Here is a 10259-nt window from a genome sequence, read left to right as displayed (position 1 = left end):
GGCCTACGCCTCGCCACTAGATGCGGCAGCATTCTCCACCTCATGGGCCGCCTCGTCGGAGCTGCCATCGGCGTTATAGGGTTGAAGGCCATGCAGATCCTCAGGGATCACATTGCCGCCCTCGCGCCGCTCCAAGTTGAGCTCATCCCAGGCGGCGTATGAGGCGATGTCGCTGGCCCTCACACGCAGCTCCACCTCCACGGCCTGCAGCTCCACCTCCGAGCCTTCACGCTGGGCGACGAGCTTGCCCATGTCCAGGTTTCGGTACCAGGACATGGCCAAGTGCTGGGCCATGTAGGCTCCAGCGCGCGCGGCCGAAGCGCGCCAGGTGTCAAGACGGTCTTCGCCAGTCGCTAGCCAGCGGGAGAGCCGGCTCAGCGACGCCGGCTCCACGCGCTCAGGCCATAGGGCCGTCACCATCGACGAGCCTGCGATCTGGAGCCGAGCCATGGGCTCGCCCAGGATGCGCAAGCGGGCTCTGAGGCCCACCCCGATCTCCTTCATGCTCTAGCCGGAGGTAGCGTCTACCTCCTGCCCGTCCGCGCGGCGCTCCTCGCAGCTCACGTCGACGGCCGTGTTGGCCGCGTCCCGTGTTTGAGGGAAGAGGCCTAAGATAGGGGAAGGGTCGCAAATAATAGTAAGAAGAAGAGACGACAAAGAGAATTCAAGAAAAAACAAAAGAAGACTCACTGTCGAAGTCGCTATCAGTCTCATGGGTGCTCTCCAGGGCCTCGAGCTCCCGCACCTTACTCACTTGAGTGAGGCGGGCGACTTCGTCCTGCAGGGCCGCCGCAACGTCCAGGGCCTTGGCCAGTTGCGCGTGCTTCTGGATGAGGGCGTACTCCTTCTCCTTCAAGGCAACATCCTTGAGCTTGATCTCCTAGAGATGAAGCGTCTCGAGACGCTCCACGTCGGCAGTATGGGAGGCGTCCTTCTACTGCAGGGAGGCGCACAACTGCTCCAGCTCGGCCTGGTGGGCCGCCTCGAGCTCCTTCTTCTCCGTCTGCAGAAGAGTGAGCTGCTACTAGAGCCGGCCGTCCGCATCGTGCAAGGCGTCCCGCTCCACGACAACCTCGCCCAGCCGGGCTTGAAGCTCGGCAACCTAGCCATCAGCCGCCTGGTTTTGAGCCTGCAACGTGTTGTAGGCTTGCACGTGGGCATCATAAAGATCCTACAAAGCAAGGAAGAAGCAGAAGTAAGATTTAGCCTGGTTAAATCATAACCAGCCCGATTCTCGGGGGCTACACCCAGTGGGTGCGCTAGCGCGCCCCCACTAAAGAAGCAAAGCAAGAAAAGAAGCTCAAAGAGATTCGGCCCGGCCGATGCTCGGCCGGCCCGATTCTCGGGGGCTACACCCAATGGGTGCGCTGGCGCATCCCCACTGATTAAAGAAGAAGAAAAGAAAAAAAAAATCAAAGACAGAGACGACGCACTTACCCTGGTGCGCTCCTCCAAGCGCTCTAGATCGCCGCTCACCATGCGGGCCGCCTGGTCCACCTTGAACCGGCTGCTGGCAAACATCGACACCAGCTCCAGGACACTGTGGAGTATAGTGCGTACGGGCAGCTTCTTGCGCTCCAGGTTAGCCACTCGCCAAGCCTTCATGGGCCGGCTCCCGACTCTAGGACTGACTCCTGGAGTTGCCGGACCGCGGTTGGAGACGACGATGGTGCTGTTTCCAGGCGCTGGCATGGCGGCCGGCTTCCCTGACGTCCCAGCCGGCGCCGCCTCCTCAGCAGGAGGTGGATGGGCCACGTCCGGCGCATCCATGTTCACTCTTGGCGCATCCGGGGCCACGTTTGGCGCGTCCAGGATCAGTTTCGGCGCGTCGGCCGCCGCCTCGGCCCGAGGTGAATCTGGGATCACCTCAAGATCCACCGGCGCAGAGGCGTCCGACTCGGAGGGATGGGCCTCCTCGGTCCTCGAGGCACGCCTTGGGGCCACCTCGCTAGCTGGCTCCTCCACGGGAGCACGCGTGGAGGGGTCATGTCTAGGCTTCGTACGCTTCTCCGCCGGCTTCTCGGCACGGCTGGGGCGAGACTGGCCCTCGACCGTATTCCCCGCGGCCGCATCCCACCGTCGGGTGGACTGCTCCTCGAGCTCCTTCCGGGCGGCGTCAGCCGCCGCCCAGCCGGCTTGCTCGGCTGCGGAGGCGGAGTCCTCCTCCACGTCTTCTGCCTCCCTGTCGGACGACGCTTTGAGGAACGAAGCTTCACACAAGACAAAATAAAGAGAAGGGAGAGGAACCCTTACCCTACGACGATGCGCACCTGCTTCCTGCTTCCCACTGTCGTGTTCCGGCTGGAGGACCCGTCACCGGGCGCTTAGGAGCCTGCTTGGAAGCCGTGGCACCCTTGCCATTCTTCCGGGCTGCCTCGTCAAGTCCGGCCGCCTCGGCCCTATGGCGCCGACCGCGGGTCAGAGGCGGGCTGGTGACCTCCTCCACCCCGTCGGAGTCTTCCTCGAAGGCTCCATCAGATAGGGAGGAGGGAGTCTCGTCATCATCCGTCCAATCTATAATGGAGGACCGTAGATGCTCACCAGACGGCTCCGTCCCCTCCGACTCCAGCGCATTCTCCGAGCCTTCGGAGCAAGCGGAATGGGACTCGATCATGCCCTCGTCCTCGATCTCGGAGGCATCACACATCGCCACGTCGGGGGCAGGCGGGTTGAGTGCCTGCAGCTTCTCAAACACCCGCGCGAAGAAGTTAACGGTCGGCTGAACGAGACGGCCGGCCACGAGCCAAACAACAAGAACAGAGCAACGAAGTATGCTTACCACCGGACGCGGAAGGGAACTACTCTAAGGGATCATCGCCCACGCCCAGTTCCCATTGTCGTCCATGCGGGCGACGGAGATCTGGTTCACCCCCCACGCCACCGCAGGAGTCGTGCCGGCCGCTCATCTGGCAGACCAGATGGGGCCGCCTCTGCAGCAGCAGAATCCTGCTGGTAACCATCGTGGTAAGCAGGTCGTGGCCATGGAGGCCGCGATCCTGCAAGATGTCGTGGTGGGAGCCGATCTACGCCACCTCGGGAATCGGCTTCAGGAATTTCGCCCCCTAGTTCAACTTCGTCGGAGGATTGATGTTGAACGGGGGCATGTTGAGGGCGTCGTGTGCAGGGTCGGCATTCTTCACATAGAAGAAGCCCCTCTGCCACTGCTTGATGGACTCCTGCAGCGGCAGCTGGGGGAAGCCAGACTTCGAGCGATGATGCACCAGTGTGGCTCCGCATGGTGTCATCGGGCGTGGCCCAACGAGCTTCTCCATCTCGGCTTTGTCCATCGCAATGGACTGCTTCTTGAAGAAAAACAAGCTTCGCCAGAGGTCGAGGCGGGGCTCGATCCCAGGAAGCCCTCGCACAAGATAACGAAAGCCGACAACTGCAGGATGGCGTTCGGCGCCAGGTGATGCGGCTGCAGGCCGAAGAAGTTGAGCCAGTCGGAGAAGGAGGGGCTCGCCGGGAGCCCAAAGCCCGTGTAAAAGTGCTCGTCGAAAACGACGATCTCTCCCTCTTCCGGTGTTGGAGCTGTCTCGGCGCCAGGGATCCGCGCCAACACCTGGGAGGTAGAGGGCGACATCCGGCGGTGGTGGAGCGCCTCGATGCGGCCTTCGCAGATCTCACTGCCAAGCCAGGCTCCGTGAGGCGAAGTCTTCTTCGAGGAGGATCCGCCGACCATGACTGCGGGCGGCGGATGCTCAGGAAGGCTGGTGGCACAACGGCAACGGAGAAGAAGAAGACGAAGGTGGACGGGCTCTTTCTCTCTGGGATCAGGGAGGAAGAGGGTGTCGATGCGGGGCGAGAAGGGGGTGAGTGGCCTCCTCGGAACCCCCGCATCCCACTTAAACCCCACGAATCATCGTGGGGAGGAGATCCGGTGAGCACGGAGCCCCACTAATCCCGTGTATTACGGACGGTAGCGCTTCCCGAAACCCAACTGTCACGGAGTAAATCCGTAGAGGATCCTCCGTGCGAGGGCCAGGGGGCGTCCTGGCGGGACCTAGGGCCCAGGCCCGGTCCCGTCACCAGTAATAACCATCATTACGTCAGGCCGGGCCTGGCATGTGGCGCGACCTGTGCGGCCTACAACGCAGCCGAGGCGTCGCTTCGAAGCCAGCCGGCTCCCGACCCGGCGAACCCTGCCGCAGGTGGCGGCAGAAATACAATGACAAAAATCAAGCCGGTGAGGCCACCAGCCAGCACGCGGTGGGCCTCTCCAGGTTCGGGGACTACTGTAGGGGGGATAACCCGGGGTTGGCTCAACGAGCCTGCTCCTTTATTTCCGGCCCCAAAGGAATGACCAAGAACTATTCTGCAAGGCCCAAGTCCTCTGGCCGGCTAGGCCACACTTACCGGTTAATTAGGGGGCGAGACGGCTAACTCTCTGGCCGGCCAGGCAACACCTGCCGGCTAGAGGCAAGACGGCTACCTCTTCCTGGCCGCCTAGGCCAAGCCGGCCGGTTAGGAATGAGGCGGTCGTGCCCAAGCCGGCTAGCCAAGCGGGCTAGCCGGCCGGGGATCTCAAGTCACATCAGATCGTAGGTCATGACGAGACCCTACGATTAAAGGTGGCTACGCGTCAGCAAAGGTACTGGATTGGAGTGCACGACAGGTACCAGCGTCGGCGGCCACGCCACTGACCTACCCCGGCTCTGATCCATCACCCAACATAGTGTCGGCCGTCAAACTCCCACTCCATTATTGCACTTCGCATGGGAACAGTGGAGGCGTCCGTACCGTCTGCCCATGACGAATCTCGCTGGACGACGCCGGACGTACCGCGCATGCCCTGCGTCAAACTTACGCGAGAACTCCATTGGCTAGCCAGCGGGTCCCACAGCCAGACGGGACCTCACAGCCGGCGGGTCCCTCAAGCGACAAGACAAGACCCTCGTGGCCCCCCTGTCCAGCCGGCGAGGCTGCCCGCTGGGTCCCACTCTTGTACCCTTTATCCATATTGTAGGCCGGTGGGTTCATCTATAAACCACCCGGGTCCCCCTCCATGTAGAGGGTCGGTCAACAGATTATGCATACACTCACGAACCACATAGGAGAGGCAGAGACGAGCCGGCTGCTCCCCTGTTCCTCCTCCGCAATACAACTCCAGGAGTAACCTTGTAATCCCATCCATATACATGATACACTCCGGCAGGACTAGGGGTATTATCTCTACGGAGAGCTCTGACCCTGGGTACATCGTGTGTTCCATGCTTGTACCAACCTCGTCCCCAGCGTGCTCCGTTGCCACTTCGGTTCTCAGTGACTTTAGCCTACCTATGGCATATGTTGTGAGTATTCACCAACGGTAATACATGGTTGGATCCTAGCATATTAGTTTGGAGAGAGACAAGCTCTGTTTTAAATGCTTAGGACACTCTAGTTTTCACTCTTATTGTTATGTGAGTGTTCACTTTTTGCTAGTACTGCGTTTAGCTCTTGTTTTACACTCATATTTTGTTTAGAGCTTGTTAATTTGCTTCAGTTATATACGATTATCTCTCTGGTCTTTAATTAATATTATCTATGAGAGTTGTTTCAAGAAAGTTGATTGGTGTTGGAGAAGAGTAAAATATTTCATGCTTATAGTGGTGCAATAGGAAGCTCGTTTAGACTGTGGCTTAGACTTTAACATGTCATGTTAGATATTATTTTAATTATATGCTTAGTAGTTATTGATTTAGCATGACTTGTCTCAAATAGCTGAGTGTGCTTAATGTGCCATTGAAAGAATCATGTGTTGTTTTTATCATATCGAAGCATCATATTGTGGTATTCTCCTTTACCACTTCAATTGGGTTGACTTGGCGCATGCTCACACCATGTTATGACTACAAACCAGTCACTTATAGACTCTATGATCATTTAGTTTTTGACTTGTAATACCATTTATGCTTTGTTAATAATGTTTTTTGTTGCTATGCATGATTATGGCCATTATTGCTCTCCTAATTTGAAGCTCTCAGTCTTTTGCTAGCCTCCACCTGTAGTGAGTATGAGCTCTACTCGTGCATCCAACTCCCAAAAACCAAAGTTTTCCAAATGTGTCCACCATACATACCTACATGTGGTATTTAACCACCACTCCAAGTAAATTTCTCATATGCTACCTTTAAAACTTTCAAAATTATTCCTGTTATGTGCCTCTGTTTTAGCTCATGAGGAAGTAGTAGGTAATTCCTGATCTTCTCATACTAGACAAGCTTTATCTTGGGTTTGCATGTCTAATTTGCAAACCTCTAATACGAGGAGGGACTGGCATGAGTGCGCCCAGCTCGTATAAGATAAGAGTAACAAACAAAACCTCCTTCACACTTTGTTCATGACAAATCAGAATAGTGATAAACAAAGGAGACTAAGGGGATGTGATCGTCCCCACTTTGGGAACCGTTCCTCAAAACTTATCCCGCATGACAAGTATTGGGCTATCTGCTAGCATTCGTTGATGAATTATGCACCTCCCAAAAGCTTGTTTTACAATATTATTGATTTCAAAAATCTCTAAAAGCTCTAGCACATGAGTAATCCCTGCTTCCCTCTGCGAAGGGCCTTTCTTTTACTTTTATGTTCAGTCTTCATCTTCTAACTTTATACACCAATTAAGAGAGCATAGTTGTCATTCTGAGTATAATGTGCATAGTCCCAAAATTTATTATTGATTGATTCATGATGTGTTATTACTTTCTCTCAAATCATTTGTTCTAGTCATCCACTTGAACTTTGGAGGTGTCCTGGCATTTTTATTTTGCCCCACTCTGAAGGACAAGCGAAATACCACTTTGCCATGTTTTCTTTATGCTCAAAACAAAGGTATAACTTTCAAGTGCATTATTATTCATGATCTTTTGTTTGTGTTACCTTTCATGTTGCAGCAAAGTTGCTAAGTTTCATTGTTAGAATTATATCTACCATGCCTATGTTTAGAGTGCTATGATCTCAGCTTATAGATGCTTTTACAAATATGATGATCAAGATTATGTTGGTAGCATGTCACCTCAAAAATTATTTTGTTTTTATCGTTTCACCTACTCCAGGACGAGTAGGAACTAAGCTTGGGCATGTTGATACGTCCAAATGTATTTATAATTTTTGATGGTTTCATGCTACTTTTATGATTTTGATAATTGGTTGTATATTAAGTTTATGATTTATTTTTACTAACCTATTAATAGTTGCAAAAGTGCACAATGTTCTTGTTTTACACTTTTATGTGTAGGAACTATCAAAAATAGAAGAGAAAACCTTGTTGGAGACGAATTGGGACTTTCCTGAAATCTGTCTGAAAACTCCTTTTTAAAGATTGCCACGTTATGGGTCGAACACGGTCTCCAACGGAAATCACACAGAAGAAACAAGTGTGGGTAATTGTATGCTAATAATTCTAGACATAAAATTCGACCCATTTGGGGTACGAACACTCCGGGAAAGCCCGTTTTACTGGAGAACAAATATCTGATTACGGGATTACGGGAATCGGTGACGTGATTGAATCCAGCTCTTACCATATTTGATGGATTCGGCTAAGCCACAAATTTGGGACCTCATTAGGTCTGAGAGGGGTGCCTAGGAAGGTTCTAGAGGTGCCCAAGAGCCCTTGGATCAAAGGGGCAACCATCGGAGGGCCAAGGATGATCGTCCCAGCTCATATAAGGAGAGGAAAACTCTGATTTCTAGGCAGCCACCAAAAGCCACGAATTTTGCCTCCCCTATGGCCTCATCTCCATGGGGGAGGGCTCATCTACAACACCAAGAATCCATGGAGGAAGGGGACTAAGGGGCAGCTCTCCCCCATGATGGCCGGCCGGCGCACGAGGAGCCCCCTGCGGCGACGACGGCCGCCGGCGCCGCCCTGCACCTCATGTGCTGCCCCTTCTCCATCCTCTCCGCCATGATGCCACCTTGATCAACACCTCCATCATCATCTCCTCCATAGCTACAGTGGTCCATTCTCCCACCACCTCTGTAATGCCCTATGTAAACATGGTGTTTGATGTTATAAATTATTTTCAAATGACCTATTGCATCTATGTCATGTTGTGTAGTTCCCTTTTGTCATATGATTGATTGTTGAATCTCAATGGATGGTTTGAGCTATATATTGAATTTTTTACAGTCCTATGTTGCCCATCATATGTTTATGCACGCATGGATCACATCATAGGGTTTGTAGTATGTGGAGAAAGCTAGGGGTTGGGCTGCTTGAGTGACAGAAACATGAGCCCCAATCTATTGATCAAAGCATATGGGATAGAGAGGCCCATTTGATCTTAATGCTATAGTTGGGTATTTTTACCTTAATGTATCTTCTATTATTTATGGATGATTGCTAGAGTTCCAATCATAAGTACTTGCAATCATTTGATAGTGAGGGCTTGTTAGCTTTGCCTCTCCCACATAAAAGAGTAATACCAACCTTGTATTTGACTATTTGATCATGGACAATTCCACCACAATTACCACCACTTTTCCGCACTCAAGGTACTGCTAGTACTTAGTATATTTTATTGCTGCATCACTAACATTTACATATTGTATTTGTTATCTTGCAAAGCTTTCTCTCATACCCGTATTGTCACTGTAGTTTTATTCCCTAGATGAAGTAAACGTTGAGTGTGCGTCGAGTTGTATCAGTGGTTGATAGAACTTGAGAGAATGTTTATCCCACCTTTAGCTCCACGTTGGGTTCGACATTCATACTTATCGAAAAGGCTACACATGATGCCCTATACTTGTGGGATATCAGAGAACATCCTCACACCACGTAAACAACACCCGCACACAAATAACAAATACTCGCAACCCGACGTGTTAAAGGGGTTGTCAATCGCTTTCGGGTACGGCGCCTCAAGATAGGCAAATAACATGAGGTAAAAGTGGTAGATAGGATAAACAGATCGCGGAACAAATAAATTGCAACAAGGTATTTTTGAATTTTTGGTATAATAGATCTGAAAATGGTGGGAAATATGATGAAAAGAGACCCGGGGGTCGTAGGTTTCACTAGTGGCTTCTCTCGACAAAAATAGCAAACGGGGGGAAAACAATTACTATTGGGAAATTGATAGAACTTCAAATAATCATGACGATATCCAGGCAATGTGTGGGGACTCCGACTTGCGAGTCGATCTAGCCGTGCTCAGTGATCCCAGAGATCAATGCGCACCGAACACAGATACCGAATAAGAGAGTCTTACATCCAAATACCGATGATTACAACACAAGACCGAATGGTCAGGTTCACAAGGTAGGGCCAAAGGCCAAATCACTCAAATAAAACTAGAAGCGGAAATCATAGGGGCTAAGCGGGTGCCCATGCCATCAAGCCTACACCTACATGCATTCTGACTTGGAAGCGTCCTAGTTCGCAGGGGCGTCTCCGAAGACATACTCATCTCCAAACTCCGGTCCTTCCATGTTTGGTCAATAACATAACCAGTGGAAAGCCAATGAGTACTTCGAATGTACTCGCAAACATCCCATGACATGAACAACCAAAGTGAAGGATAACAATAACATGCATCTTTGGTTGATGTCTCTTGGTGGATAATAAACATGATCACACGTATGCATAAAGTTAAAGAATTACTCTTGAAGAACAGATTACAGATATCAATATATCTACCGAGGGCTGAACCATCCGGGTTCACCTTATATGCCAAGTCACCGAACTTGATCATATCGTACATTCATAACAACACCTTTTTATCACCACACACACACACACACTTGGTTTATGCGGAAACAACATGACGTAGTTTAAGCAGGATTACCCAACTGTCCTTGACTGTGGAAACGACTATTTGAATACTTTTACACTCTCCAGAGGTAGTATGCTGGACCCACGAGATCCGTGAAACTTACGTGTCATCAACAACTCACGGTATATAACATACCCGAGGTAAGTACCCGATCAATGCCTTTCCCCTGACGATACTAGACAAAGAGGTCCACTCGATTGGTATCCAGCCCACATGTTGTACATCTTACGAGCACCGACTCTGTACAGCATCAACCATGCAGGGACCAACAGTGTGCCTGGAACTCATAAAAATGGCATAGTTGTCCTACCTGGCACGACCCCATCACGAGAGAGACCACACATCACTCCCGCCACTAGTAATGTGGCTCTTTGCTAGCACCGACTAGAGTAATCAACATAGCCCCGTCCCATAAGGGGTAACGTGGTCGTACTGGTAAGGTTCGAACGGTCGACACATCATAAATCTAATCCCATTTTCGAAACCATACTCACATAAATA

The sequence above is a fragment of the Hordeum vulgare genome, chromosome 3H (genome assembly GCF_904849725.1).
Source record: "Hordeum vulgare subsp. vulgare chromosome 3H, MorexV3_pseudomolecules_assembly, whole genome shotgun sequence".
Classification (NCBI taxonomy): Eukaryota; Viridiplantae; Streptophyta; class Magnoliopsida; order Poales; family Poaceae; genus Hordeum; species Hordeum vulgare.
Note: the sequence above shows the minus strand (reverse complement) of the source record.